Source organism: Natrix helvetica, assembly GCF_964273705.1.
Source record: "Natrix helvetica genome assembly, chromosome: 1".
NCBI classification, from domain to species: Eukaryota; Metazoa; Chordata; class Lepidosauria; order Squamata; family Natricidae; genus Natrix; species Natrix helvetica.
The window spans coordinates 324,350,214-324,363,077 of NC_138548.1; positions in this window are offsets into that span (position 1 = coordinate 324,350,214).

Consider the following 12,864-nt stretch of genomic DNA (forward strand, 5'->3'; position numbering starts at 1 on the left):
GTTATTATTATTATTATTACCATTATTATTATCTTAGCAGGTTTCTCACAAATACCTCCAAAAGACAGAGGATTTACTGTTTACAAAAAGAAAGTTGATTTTCTACCTATGCTTCTTTTTCTTTTCTTAAGCAAAGGAAAAATGGCAAAACAGAGAGTACTTCCATGCATTATTTTTGGAAATGTCTTGTTAGTTTTCTAGCTTAGAGTGAGTGGGCTGTATTATTTTAGTGATAGATTGTTATTGCATTATCAGATAACCAAAGGCATCAAAGTAACTCAAGCATCCTGCCAACATGCTGTGACTTGACATCGTTCGCAGTAGGTATATTTCTGATGTATGATGGTCTGCCAGGTTCCACCTAATCAGCATTTTTACAATAGGAAAGTAATATCCCTTTCAGCACTTAGGTTTATGGAGTTGGCTGCTCCACAAATTACGCCAATAAGCAGTGGTAGAGCATAGAGACAGTGGGCAACAATATTTCTTTGGAACAGGGAACAATCTCCTTAAAGGGATTTGGAAATGCATTCATTAGTTTGGCCAGAACTTCACAGTGGGACAGGTGTGTGTGTGTGTGTGTGTGTGTGTGTATGTGTGTGTGTCTGTCTGTGTGTGTGTCTGTGTGTCTGTGTGTGTGTGTGTAGCATTCATTTATATCTCTATTTTACTGAACATATGCTATGACGTATGCATGTATGTATGTTGAAATGTGTTTGAATATTGGTAGCTTGGGTTGAAAGTTAGGCTGTTGGTTTGAGTTCTGAGCTTGGCAATTTGGTTGAAAACGTTTCGTCACCATTTGAGGAGACATTGTCAATGCGTTTTTGAATTGTGCTTGTCTGTAAGAACACATGTCTTTAAATATATTTTTATGAGATGCAAATTAGTCTTAATGTTGTTTGTTCAGATATTTCTGAGTCATGGTCTGATTTCGGACCATTTGATTGGCTGGCTATTGTTGCTGGGTTATAGTCTTTGGTTTTTAAGTGTCATCTGTGTGATGCAGATTAGGATTCGAGTTGTTTATCTGGGTGCTTCTGAATCATGGTCTGGTTTTGGCTTGTATGACAATTCAAGTAGCTGGCTGTTGTTACTGAGACGTGGTCTGGTTTCTTGTGAGCTCTTTCTTGTGGATTATAATTTTGTTACTGCATAATGGGGTGCCTGTTGGTTAGTTTTAACTGAATGGTTGAGAATGAATGAATGAATGAATGAATGAATGAATGAATATGCTTATGTCCAGGAGCAGTGCCCAGAAGAGGACTGGAAAGAGCTGGGTTGAGCAGTTCTGAAGTGGATGGTGTTTTTGTCATCAGACTTATGCCATCTTCATGGAGTCTTGTGAGACCATCTTCTGCAATAAGGTTAGATGGGCCTTAGGGAACAAATGGGACTGTGGCTGTTGTACTTCCACCTTCTACTGCACAGTTTTTTCTCTTCCCCAAAAGATGATTCCATTGCTTGGATGGTGGCTGAGACCTCAAAGTTTGTGGTTCTTGGGAATTTCAATTAACTGCATGGCAAACGCTCAGTCTTAGGAATTCATGACTACCATCATGAATGACTGTCCCAAGTCATCAATGACCTAGCACATACTGGAGGGTCTCAGAGTACACTTTTTTTTCTGGGTCAATTGTTATGTGATCTGGTTCTGGAGTACATTTAAAAAAATGTTTTTAAGATTATTCCTGCAGTCCTTCCTTTGTGGAAGCTTCAGAACTTAATGGTCTCTCATCTGCTGTTTAACATCTTCATTAAGCTGTTTGGGTGAAGTCATTCACCAGTTTGGAGTCAGGAATCATTAAGATGTGGATGATACCCAGTTGTACATCTCAACCTTAGGCTAGACAAATGAGGTGGTGAAAGTCCTATTTCAGTGCCTAGAGACACTGCCACGTATGATAAAAAAAACCAAAAACAGATTCAAGCTTATTCCTGACAAGACCAGGATTCCTGACAAGACCAGGTGGCTGTATCTATTTGGGCCCCATGGATGTGGAGGTATTCCATTGTTGACTCTCAATGAGATTTTACTTCTCCATTTGAGATTTGTATATAGTCTGGAATCCTCTTAAATTCTGAGATCCTACTTGAACAGCAGATGGCTGATGTGGTCAAGAGGGACTATGCACAACTAATTTATTTTATTTAAAACATTTATATAGATATTATATTATAATCTACTCTGGGTGCTTGCAATTTGGCACATCTGATGTGCCAGGTGTATCCTTTCCTGGAGTGTGAAGCCTTCAGACAGTCACTTATGCCCCAATCTTCTGATGTCTTGATGACTACCATATGATCCCCATGGAGCTACCCTTGAATAGCTGGTTCAGAATACTGCATCACTAGCAGGGAGAGAAGTGTCACATTGTGTGTGCATGTGACCTTACTGTTTTATGAGTAATGATACCATTTGGTTTTCAGGTACAATTCAAAAAGAAGTTACAGAAATTGCATAAATAAATATTTTGTTTTTATTTCATAGATACACAACATATCCGTTTTCTTTTCTTTATTTCATTTATTATTTTATAATCTTTATCTGTACTCTACATTCTAATTGCATGTCATGGTCATCATTAGATGGGCCTATTTGTATTTCACATTTGTGGGTCATTGAAATTTTTTATATCATATTTTTTTTAGTAATATGAATTATCAGCCTCCATCACACATACTCATATGCAGCATTCCCTGCTAATAATAAAATTACTACTAGTCAGTTTAGCACATTTGGCCAGTATACAATAAACACAGTAAAACCCCAGTTTTAGCCCAAGTATACTATTTTATCCAAGCTAACATCTCTAAGTTACAGACTTCTTCGCAAATCAATATACTGTAACCTGCATCCAACCAACCAGGAGGTATATTCAATTTAGTGTGACATAACTATGAACTTTTGGGAAAGGAACAACAGAAGAAAAGAGTTGGAAGGGACCTTGGAGATCCTCTAGTCCACCCCCTACTCAAGCAGCAGACCCTATACCCGTGATGGCGAACCTATGACATGGGTGCCACAGGTGGCACACGGAGCCATTTCTAAGGGCACACAAGATGTAGTCCTGTCAGCTCCAGCACACATGCGTGCACTGGCCAGCTGCTTTTTGGCTTTGATTTTTGGCTCCTGAAACCTCCTGAAGCCTCCGAAGGGTGAAAACCACCCAATACGCAAACTGGAAGTTCGTGAATGGACTTCCAGTTTGAGTGTTGGGGTATTTTTAGCCCTCCAGAGGCCTCCGGATGGAGGAAAACGGCCCAATGGTTAATAGTTCTCATTGTTGGGAAAATTCTCCTTAGTTCTAGGTTGCTTCTCTATTTTATGTTTAATATTCATTATATTTATATTATTTTCAAAATAATATATTATCAACAGAAAAAAAAAACACTCAATTAATCATCTTATGGAAGAACCTTCCAAACCTAACCCAATAAAAAAAACGGAAGACCTAGTATTAGGGATGAGATTTTCATGTCCGACCTTTCTGAATATATGAGCATCTGAATAATAGTGGTTCCATGAGCCAATATGTCAGGAAATCAATAGTTAGGAAGCACTGCAGCTGCTGTGCCAGCACAAGATCAGAAGCTCTGGCTTTCAATTACTGTCTCCATCTATCCAGGGACATGATAGAGCAGAGCAAAGTAACATTTTTTAATATGCAGAGACTCCCCGGTTCAATAGCCTCTTGTTATAGCAATTTTGGTAAGCAGGGTAGACAAGACCTCTGCCAACCAGAAATTTTGGGAAACTGCCATCAATCAGAAGAGGCATTGGTAACATAGGAGGTCCAAGTCAGCATACAGCTTTTCAGATGTGACTTTGCCATTGTGATGTATAATATCAAGCAAGACTGTGACACAAATATGAAAATGATAAGAGCCACCGCAGCAGGAATATAGACTTGTTTGTTTAAATTTTATAAAGATGATGTTATCACCGGAGATGTGGCATATGAAAAGCAGTTTTGTTACCATACAGCTCTCTCCATTGATGCAACATTGCACTTTGGCTTTTTGCTTGCTGGTGACAAAAAAAAGGTTAAGAGAAATTCAAATGAGGATTTTCAAAAGACAGCTGGGCACTGGCATTAAAGACAAGTCACACCATTATTCATATTCAGTTTGAGTCTCATTCCTCTTTTTTATACTAGATTGGCATGTGACAGTATAATGAAATGAAGTCTGTGTCACTCATATGAATTTAGAATTTGGGACTCATGAAAAGATTAACCACTTTTCTATCCAGAATGGAGAAAAAGCTCCAAAATTAATATTAGTACTGCAATTGCTTCAATAAGAGCAATCCAAGTTTAATTTGATGGATACTTGCTGTTTCTGTGAACACATAATGATATATAACTATTTCTCTCTTTCCCTTTCTCCGTCCCTCTCTCCCTCCCTGGAAATTAAATATTTTTGCTTGCAAACATTTTAGAAGAAAATCAATACATCAATGAAGTATTTATTGTTTTACTGATTGATTAGATTTGATTTGTACCATTCTTTACAATCTAGGGAGGTTCAAAAATATAAAAATAGAAACTATTATATGGAAAGACAATTTAATTACTATTATTACAGCTAAAATAACAATAATTTAACAATTAAAATTGTGATGAAAGGGGTGTGTCTTTATCAATTTGCCAGCAATTCTTCTCCTGGGTTGGAGGATTGGTTGGAGGGTTTGTTTGTTTGTTTGTTTGTTTGTTTGTTTTCCTTCCTTCCTTCCTTCCTTCCTTCCTTCCTTCCTTCCTTCCTTCCTTCCTTTCTCCTATTTCTTAACCACCAGTCTACTTTGGATTTGCCTTGATTTTGTCATCTATGAATGGAATGGAATGATAAAAAATTACAACATTTCAGAAGGTAGGAGCTATCACAGAATAAGCACTTTTCCATTGTCCTGCAAAATACTATTCTTTAATTGATGAGATTCAGAACACAACCACCTTGGTGGACCATACTGGATGAGCAAAGATAATTCAAGACAAGTGATCTTCAAATGGCCAGGTCTTGTTCCATGAAAGGCTTTAATGTGGATAACCAGCACATCTCAAACAAATGACTCTGGGTGGTGAACAATCATAAAATAATTTTAAAAATTACAATATTATACCAAAGTAAATATATATAGCAGCCTAAGGGGGAAAAAACAACATAGCTATCAATGTAGCATGGAAATGGAGTGCTTCATATGCTCAGACCCCAGGCCTGGGCAGAAAGACAAGTCTTCAAGACCTTGTAGAAGGCCAACAGGGTCAAAGTCATCCTGATCTCTAAAGAAGAGCAGGGGCTATTGGAGAGAAGGCACATCTACTCCCCACCAGCTAGCATCCCTTGGCTCATGGGACCCACAGCATGCCCAACTTGCTGAACAGAATTGGATGAGTAGAAACCATGGGCAGAAGACATTCTCTTAAGAAACCCAGTCCCAAGCAATGAAGAGTTTTAAGGATGAAAACCAGCACCTTGAATTGCATCCAGAAATATGTACATAGGCAACCAATCCAGATATGGTGGAATGTGGTGGGCCAAATTCCGAGAAGGGAAGGGGTGCATTCCAGAGAAGTAAGAGGCAACTCAGTTTAGATAGTTTGTGTGAGAGAAAGAAAGTGAAGGCAGCCACTCCTTAACAGTTCCCAAAGTATTTGCTTCATGTAGGAAGTCTGCTTCATTTTGGCAAGATTCTGCTATGGGCTTGAAACAATAAAGAAATCTGCTTGGAAGTATCACTATGTCTTTCTTGATTTTAGGAGCCTAACATCATTTCACATAGCAGTGACATTACACATGTCATATACTCAACACTCATGCAGCTATGTTTTGACCAGCTAAAGCTACTGAATGTTTTTCAAAGGCTACCCCAGGTAGAGTACATTGCAGTAATTCAAATGAGAGGTCACAAGGGCAATTATGAGCAGAGTCTCCTGGTCCAAGAGTGGTCACAACTGGTGAACAGTTCAAAGGAAGGCAAAGGCCCTTCTAGCCGCAGCTTCCATTTTTTTCTTCTAGCAGGAGCCATGAGTTCAGGAGGACACCCAGATTCCACTCTAGGTAAATGAATGAATGTTTCCTTGTCCTGGTTGTCGGGGAAGCTCTAAGGTACCATGTCAAGGAATATAACGAGTTCTCTACAGAGCTGCATTGTTATGCTTTACTTCTGTCTAGAACTTAAAAGGAATAATTTTGGCCTGAGGTGCACTGACCACACAACTTTTCCTTTAAACCACATCTAGAAGGTGTCATACTGTGCTGCTATCCAAACTATTTTTTTGTGTAGCACTGGAGAACGTTATCCGATATGCAGGGATTGCAGTTTTCCTGGGCTTGTTTGTTTGTTTGTTTGTTTTATTGGATTTATATGCCGCCCTTCTCCCAAAGGACTCAGGGCGGCGTACAGCATTAAAAAACACATATTACAAAACTTAAAAGAAAATTAGAAACAATCCAAGAAACAAACCGAATTAATATAACACTAACATTTAAAAAATTGGATAAAATTAACAGGCCAGGCCGGCTTGCTGGAAAAGCCAACTTTTTAGGGTGCATCGGAAGGACTGGAGGTCGGGGATTATGCGAAGCTCCGGGGGCAGCTCATTCCAGAGGGAAGGCGCTCCCACAGAGAAGGCTCTCCCCCTGGGGGTCACCAGCCGACACTGTTTGGCTGACGGCACCCTGAGGAGGCCAACTCTGTGGGATCACACTGGACGGTGGGAGGCTACTGGTGGCAGTAGGTGGTCTCGCAGGAAATCCCATGTTCACTAACTGTGTTAAAAACTACCGAATGTGGATCAAGGTGATGTTTGTAAGGATCAGGTGTTGTATTTTTCCCTCCAAAAGGCTATCAGTGAGTGTTAGATGGCAGTGAAGAGTTTATCTCCATTAACTGCAAGATAGTAGCCCAGATGCAGCCTCTGAACAGATGTTTTGGAGCCAGAGTTCAAGAAAGATGATCTGCTTGTGTGGGATATTAGTGGATACATCCACAAAATGTTCCCAAGATGATTTTTGATCTGTCAGCAAAGCAATCTATTGATTACTAGCTGTCAACAAAGAATTAGTGTGGCATTGTCTGTACTGGATGCCCTCTACAGCCAATGGATAAATGTTTTTCAAGTTTGAAAAATCTCTACTTTTTCCTCTGTTAAATCATAGCATTTTTATAGCGCTGATTATCAAAAAAGGATGCAGAAGGGAAGTACTTGGTTGCTGTCACCGCATTTATAGCAAGTTATATTTTATGATGGAGGAAAGGTTTTTAAAGAGGTTTTGCTGAGAAAATTAGCTGAGGAGTTAAATCTTTTCCCAAAGCAGCAGCCCTTGCTGTTGCAGCCTTAAGAATCACAAGAGAGAAATCCTTTCAATTCTATTTTCATGCATCATTTCAGGAATGGACAAGTCCGTTTTCAGAGTTTTGTACTCCCTCTCTCCATGGATCAACTCTTTCTTCTAAAAAAGGGAAGGGCTATGGAAGCAGTGGTCCAAGATTCCAGCTTCCCTTACAACAAAACAGCATGGCAAAATAGATACCAAGCCTAGGCTGGAAGTAAGTGTGGGGGCTGCAAAGCATCAGATCTGGTAAAAGTGAGCAAATTGCCACCCCTGACTGTGTCACCACAACTTTCTTCTCCACAAACTCATCTTCTATGTTTCTGGGGATTTGACCAGAACACCTTGAACCAGGTTTAGAATAAAACAGAATAGAATGGAATGGAATAGAATAGAATAACAGAGTTGGAAGGGATCTTGGAGGTCTTCTAGTCCAACCCCCTGCCTAGGCAGGAAACCCTATACCATTTCAGACAAATGGCTATCCAACATCTTCTTAAAGACTTCCAGTGAATGTTGGGGCATTCACAACTTCTGGAGGCAAGCTGTTCCACTGATTAATTGTTCTAACTGTCAGGAAATTTCTCCTCAGTTCTAAGTTGCTTCTCTCCTTGATTATTTTCCACCTATTCTTTCTTGTTCTCCCCTAAGGTGCTTTGGAGAATAGTTTGACTCCCTCTTCTTTGTGGCAGCCCCTGAGATATTAGAACACTGCTATCATGTCTCTTGTAGTCTCCCCTAGTTTAATCTGCTTCAGCAATTAAAAGATGAAAGTTTCATTGTGAGTATATGTTCTGAGCAAACAATAAGTAGGTATCTTTGTGCCACAGGCTACGTGAATAATCCCTAAATGAGGAGGAAAAAAAAGGAATCTATACATAATAACTCAAATCCCTCCTATCTTTTGACAGTTATTTTATAAGGGGAGAAGGATGCTTGGAGATTGAGCATGGGTCAAGTCAATGTGAAAATCCAGGGAAAATCTGGGCTGAACTTTAGATATACAAACCCCCATTTTTTTCCTGCAAAGGATTATAAGCAAGACATTGTGTAAGCATCATGAGCTCTGGTGGTGCAATGGTTAGAATGCAGCATTGGAGGCTACTTCTGCTGACTGCTGGCAGCCAGCAGTTTGGCAGTTTAAATCTCACCGGCTTAAAGTTAACGCAGCCTTTCATCCTTCTGAGGTTGGTAAAATGAGGACCCAGATTGTTGGGGATAATATGCTGAACTCTGCAAAATGCTCAGAGGCAGTGGTCAGTTGCAGGTGGTACACCCTGGTACTGGTGTACCAGTGCCTGCCGGGAGCACTGGGTACCGTTCCGGTACAGTGCTCCAGAGGGCCCACCCACCCGCCTGCCATCCTTACCTGTATTTGAGCTCTTTGGTGCTTCCATGCACGGAGCATACAGCACCTGCGCAATGCTCCACCGAGGAGCTGGATTGTCACGGAGGTATCACGGAGTGTCGCAGGAGGTAAGGATGCATGCATGCATTGCGTACGTGCGTGCGCTGTACGCATTCATGTGGTGGCCGCTGAGCCCCATTGCACCATACCAGTTGCAATGGGATTCCATACCCACCATTGCTCAGAGGGGACTGTAAAGCACTGTGAATATATATTAGTATAATAGTCTAAGTTCTATTGCTATTGCTATCTTCATGTAAAGTTTTCTGGGATAAGTAACAGAGAATGATGTCATAAACCAAAATATCTTCTAGTAGTCAGCACAATATATTAATACTCTGGTATAAATATGGCCCTATTTCATAAGAACTTTGTCACTGCATTCTAAAGACAGCAATGTATAGCTTGAGAGTAATAGCTTAGTGACAGGTAGACATATAAAATAAGTAAGGAAATGAACAACCAGTCATTACAAATATGGTGCCAAATTTAGCAAACACATTCCTCTGTAATTATTGGTGAAAAAAGTCTTTAAACAGGTGATTGGCAATTTCCTGATAAAAGCCAACTATTTCACACTATAGGTTCTCCACTAAATATTCAGCAACATTGTCAATAAGTAAATATGAAGTATGACAAAATAACTATAGGCAAAAAGCACATTGTATCTGTTTGGGATATGATCACAGTTCAGAGAGCTTCTCAATATGCCTTAATCAATATTCAACCACAGGAATTTTTAGAGAAGTTCAATTGTTCATTTAGAACATAAACTGTTCTATTATATGTTTTGCAGTTGGAATGATTAGAATGGAAAATGGGATATTGTACTCTCCCCATGGAGCTTGTTTTTGAATTTAGACATCAGCATTTCCTGCCGAGTAGTAAAATACTTGCCAGCACAAGTTGGGAGAGACAGAAATATCATTAGCACTGTTTGTTTATCTTTTTGGCTTTTTAATCTTCAAGGTTACTGAGAATCAAAGCTGCTGAAGCTGGAAGAAAGACAAAAGGCAAAGTACAAGAGGGGAATGTATTGATTTTCCTGCCCTTTTTCCCATTGATTTTAAAGTTTTAGAGCTTACCATACTTCATGGCAAATAACAGGTGCAGCAGGCAGGTGGAATTGCAGGGAAGAAATCATCACTCTAAGAGTAAAGCATCATTGGGGAGTTTGTTGACAGTCAGATGGAGTATTGCCATCTTTCTTTCCAAAATGTTATATAAAAGAAATAGCATATATAAATGAATTCTCATTTTCCACTCATTTTATAAAATCACTACCTCAGTCTATGATATGTAAATATTGTTTTAAGACATCTAAGGTGATTTCTTGTAAAAGTGACCAAAGTCTCATCTCATTCAGAAAATGTGCCCTCCTTCCTTCTTTCCTTCCTTCCTTCCTTCCTTCCTTCCTTCCTTCCTTCCTTCCTTCCTTCCTTCCTTCCTTCCTTCCTTCCTTCCTTCCTCATTCCTTCCTTCCTCCCTCCCTTCCTCCCTCCCTCCCTCCCTCCCTCCCTTCCTTCTTGGTAGTGACCACAACCAGACTCACAAAAGAAAATTGTACATTGGCCATTCCATAAATGGGGTAAGAAAAATAGTCCAAATCGTAAGTATTGTTCTCTTAAGCATTTCAGATGATCATAAGACTACTTAGAATATCTACTGTTGCTTCACAATTACCACCTATAGTACTCCTTGAGTCCAGACCATGTTGCCCTTTCCTTACTAGACACATTAAAAGCTTTGTGTTACAAATGTCTTGGCATTTGCTTTGTCACAGAGACTACCACCCTACCACTTCTTCTTCTGACTTATTTCCTTGGACTTCTTCATTAATATGAAGGTTTCAACTTGCCTTGTACTTTCTGGAGAGGAAAAAATATAAAGTATTTACCGGTTCCCCAGTCTGTTTCCTTAGCTGTACACAGTGGTGGGTTTCTGCCGGTTTGTACCGGATTGTGTGATCCAGTTGGTCAATGAACCCGGAAGCCCCGCCCCTGTCACTCACTCGCAAGTCCTTGGCGTTTTTTGCATCGGGGCTTGCTGCAAGAGAGAGGGAGTAAAGACCTTTTCCGGATTGGTGGTGGTGGAGGTGTGGGCCCGTGTTCACTAAAGCAAGTCTGGAGAAGTCCTTTGCGTCAGCTGGAAAAGGTCTTCACTCCCCCCCACCCCCGTTGCAGCATGCCCCGATGCAAAAAATGGCGAGATCTCTTCTCAGAAATGTCTTCTTGGGCTGCGCCTGTGTGATCCGAGCAACCACACAGTTCACCTCACTGACTGTCTCCCTGGCGACGGGCCGGCGGTTGCCAGCGCTCCACCAGCTGGGGCGCAACTGGATATCTCTCCAGATCTTGCGGCTTTTTCAGGGTTTTCTTTTTAAAAATCACCTGTCCAAACGATCTTGAAAACCTGCGATGTTGCTTTGGGAGGGGGCAGACGGGCAGCATTTGCCCTTGCCGCCCTCCCTGGGCACCTGCAGTCTTGGAGCCTGCAGCTTTAAAACAAGCCTTTGCACAGCTGCCTGTCTTTCCCCTCCAAAAGCAACCTTGCAGGTTTTCAAGATTGTCTGCTTGGGCGTTTTTAAAAAAGAAAATGGTCTTTTTTTGGGTGGGAATGGGCTGCGCATGGAGAAGCTGGCGGCCAGGGCGCCCTGAAGCAGCGCCAGCCAGCATGTCCCTTAAGGGCAAGGGCAGCAGTGCTGCGCCCACCTCTGCCCTGCCCACTTCTCAGCAACACGCCCCCACCTCCTCCTCCTCAGCAGGCAGGCCGGGCAGGGGCACGGGCACGTCCCAGGAGGGAGCGGCCAATGGGGGGAAGGCTCTAGCCAGCCGGCAGCTGGCGTGAACTCCTCTCCTGTTCCTTCTTCTGCGGGGGGTGCTGCCTTGCTTTGACAGCCACCTCGTTTCCAATTGGGGGGTGGGGGAGAAATCCTCTGCATGGATCCCCCCAATTGGAAGGAGGAGGCTCCATCGTCTTCCTGGATGGGCTCCGGATCAGTGAAGCCTCCTCCTTCTTTTTAACCTGGCGATCTTTCCTAAGACATAAAAAAGAACCTTAATTCCAGGCTCAACAAAAGAAGCTGGAAAGAGATACTGAAGCCAGGAAGCTGAAACCTGGGACTGGAGAACAACCTTTTCTGTCCCCTTACCAGCCCATCCGGGAAGACGAGGAATACGAGGGGGATCCCTCCCCCCGCGGATGGGCTCTGAACCAGCGGAGCCTCGTCCTTTTTAGCCAGGCAATCTTTAACAAGGCGATCTTTGGCTGATGCACAAGCCGCGCTGCCTTCTTCTCTCTGATAGCTGCCTGGTTAAAAAGAGGGACGAGGCTCCGCTGGTCCGGAGCCCATCCGCGGGTTGGGATGGAGAGATGGACAGACAGACACACACACACACACACACACACAGAGACACACAGAGTGAGTGATTGAGTGAGTGAGTGACAGACAGGCAGACACACACACACATATACACACAGAGTGACAGACAGAGAGGAAGGGAGGAGAGAGAAACACAGAGAGATAGAGAGAGAGGGAGGGAGAGAGACAGAGACAGACAGATAGGGAGACACAGAGAGAGAGAGAGAGACAGACAGACAGACAGACACACACATACAGAGTGACAGATAGAGGAGGGAGGAGAGAGAGAGACAGAGAGATGCAGAGAGACAGACACACAGACACACAGAAAGAATGACAGAGACAGAGAGGGGGAAGGGAGAGACAAAGAGCTACACAGAGAGAGAGAGAGACAGACAGACAGACACACAGAGAGAGAAACAGAAAGAGAGAAAGAGAAAGAAAGGCAGAAAAAATGAAAAAAGAAAAGAAAGAAAAAGAAAGTGGGAGAGAGAGATGAAAGAAAGAAAGAAAGAAAGAAAGAAAACTTATGACCACAATTGAGCCCAAAATTTTGGTTGCTAAACAAGAGCGTCGTTAAGTGAGTTTCACCACATTTTCCAAGTTGGCCACACCCACCTGGTCACATGACCCCTGAGCCACTCCCACAAAACAGGCCACACCTACAGAATAGGTTCTAAAAAAAATTGAAACCCACCACTGGCTGTACATATGTTCTATTATCACTTTTGAGTCCTGTAACTGTAGTCTATGAAATAAT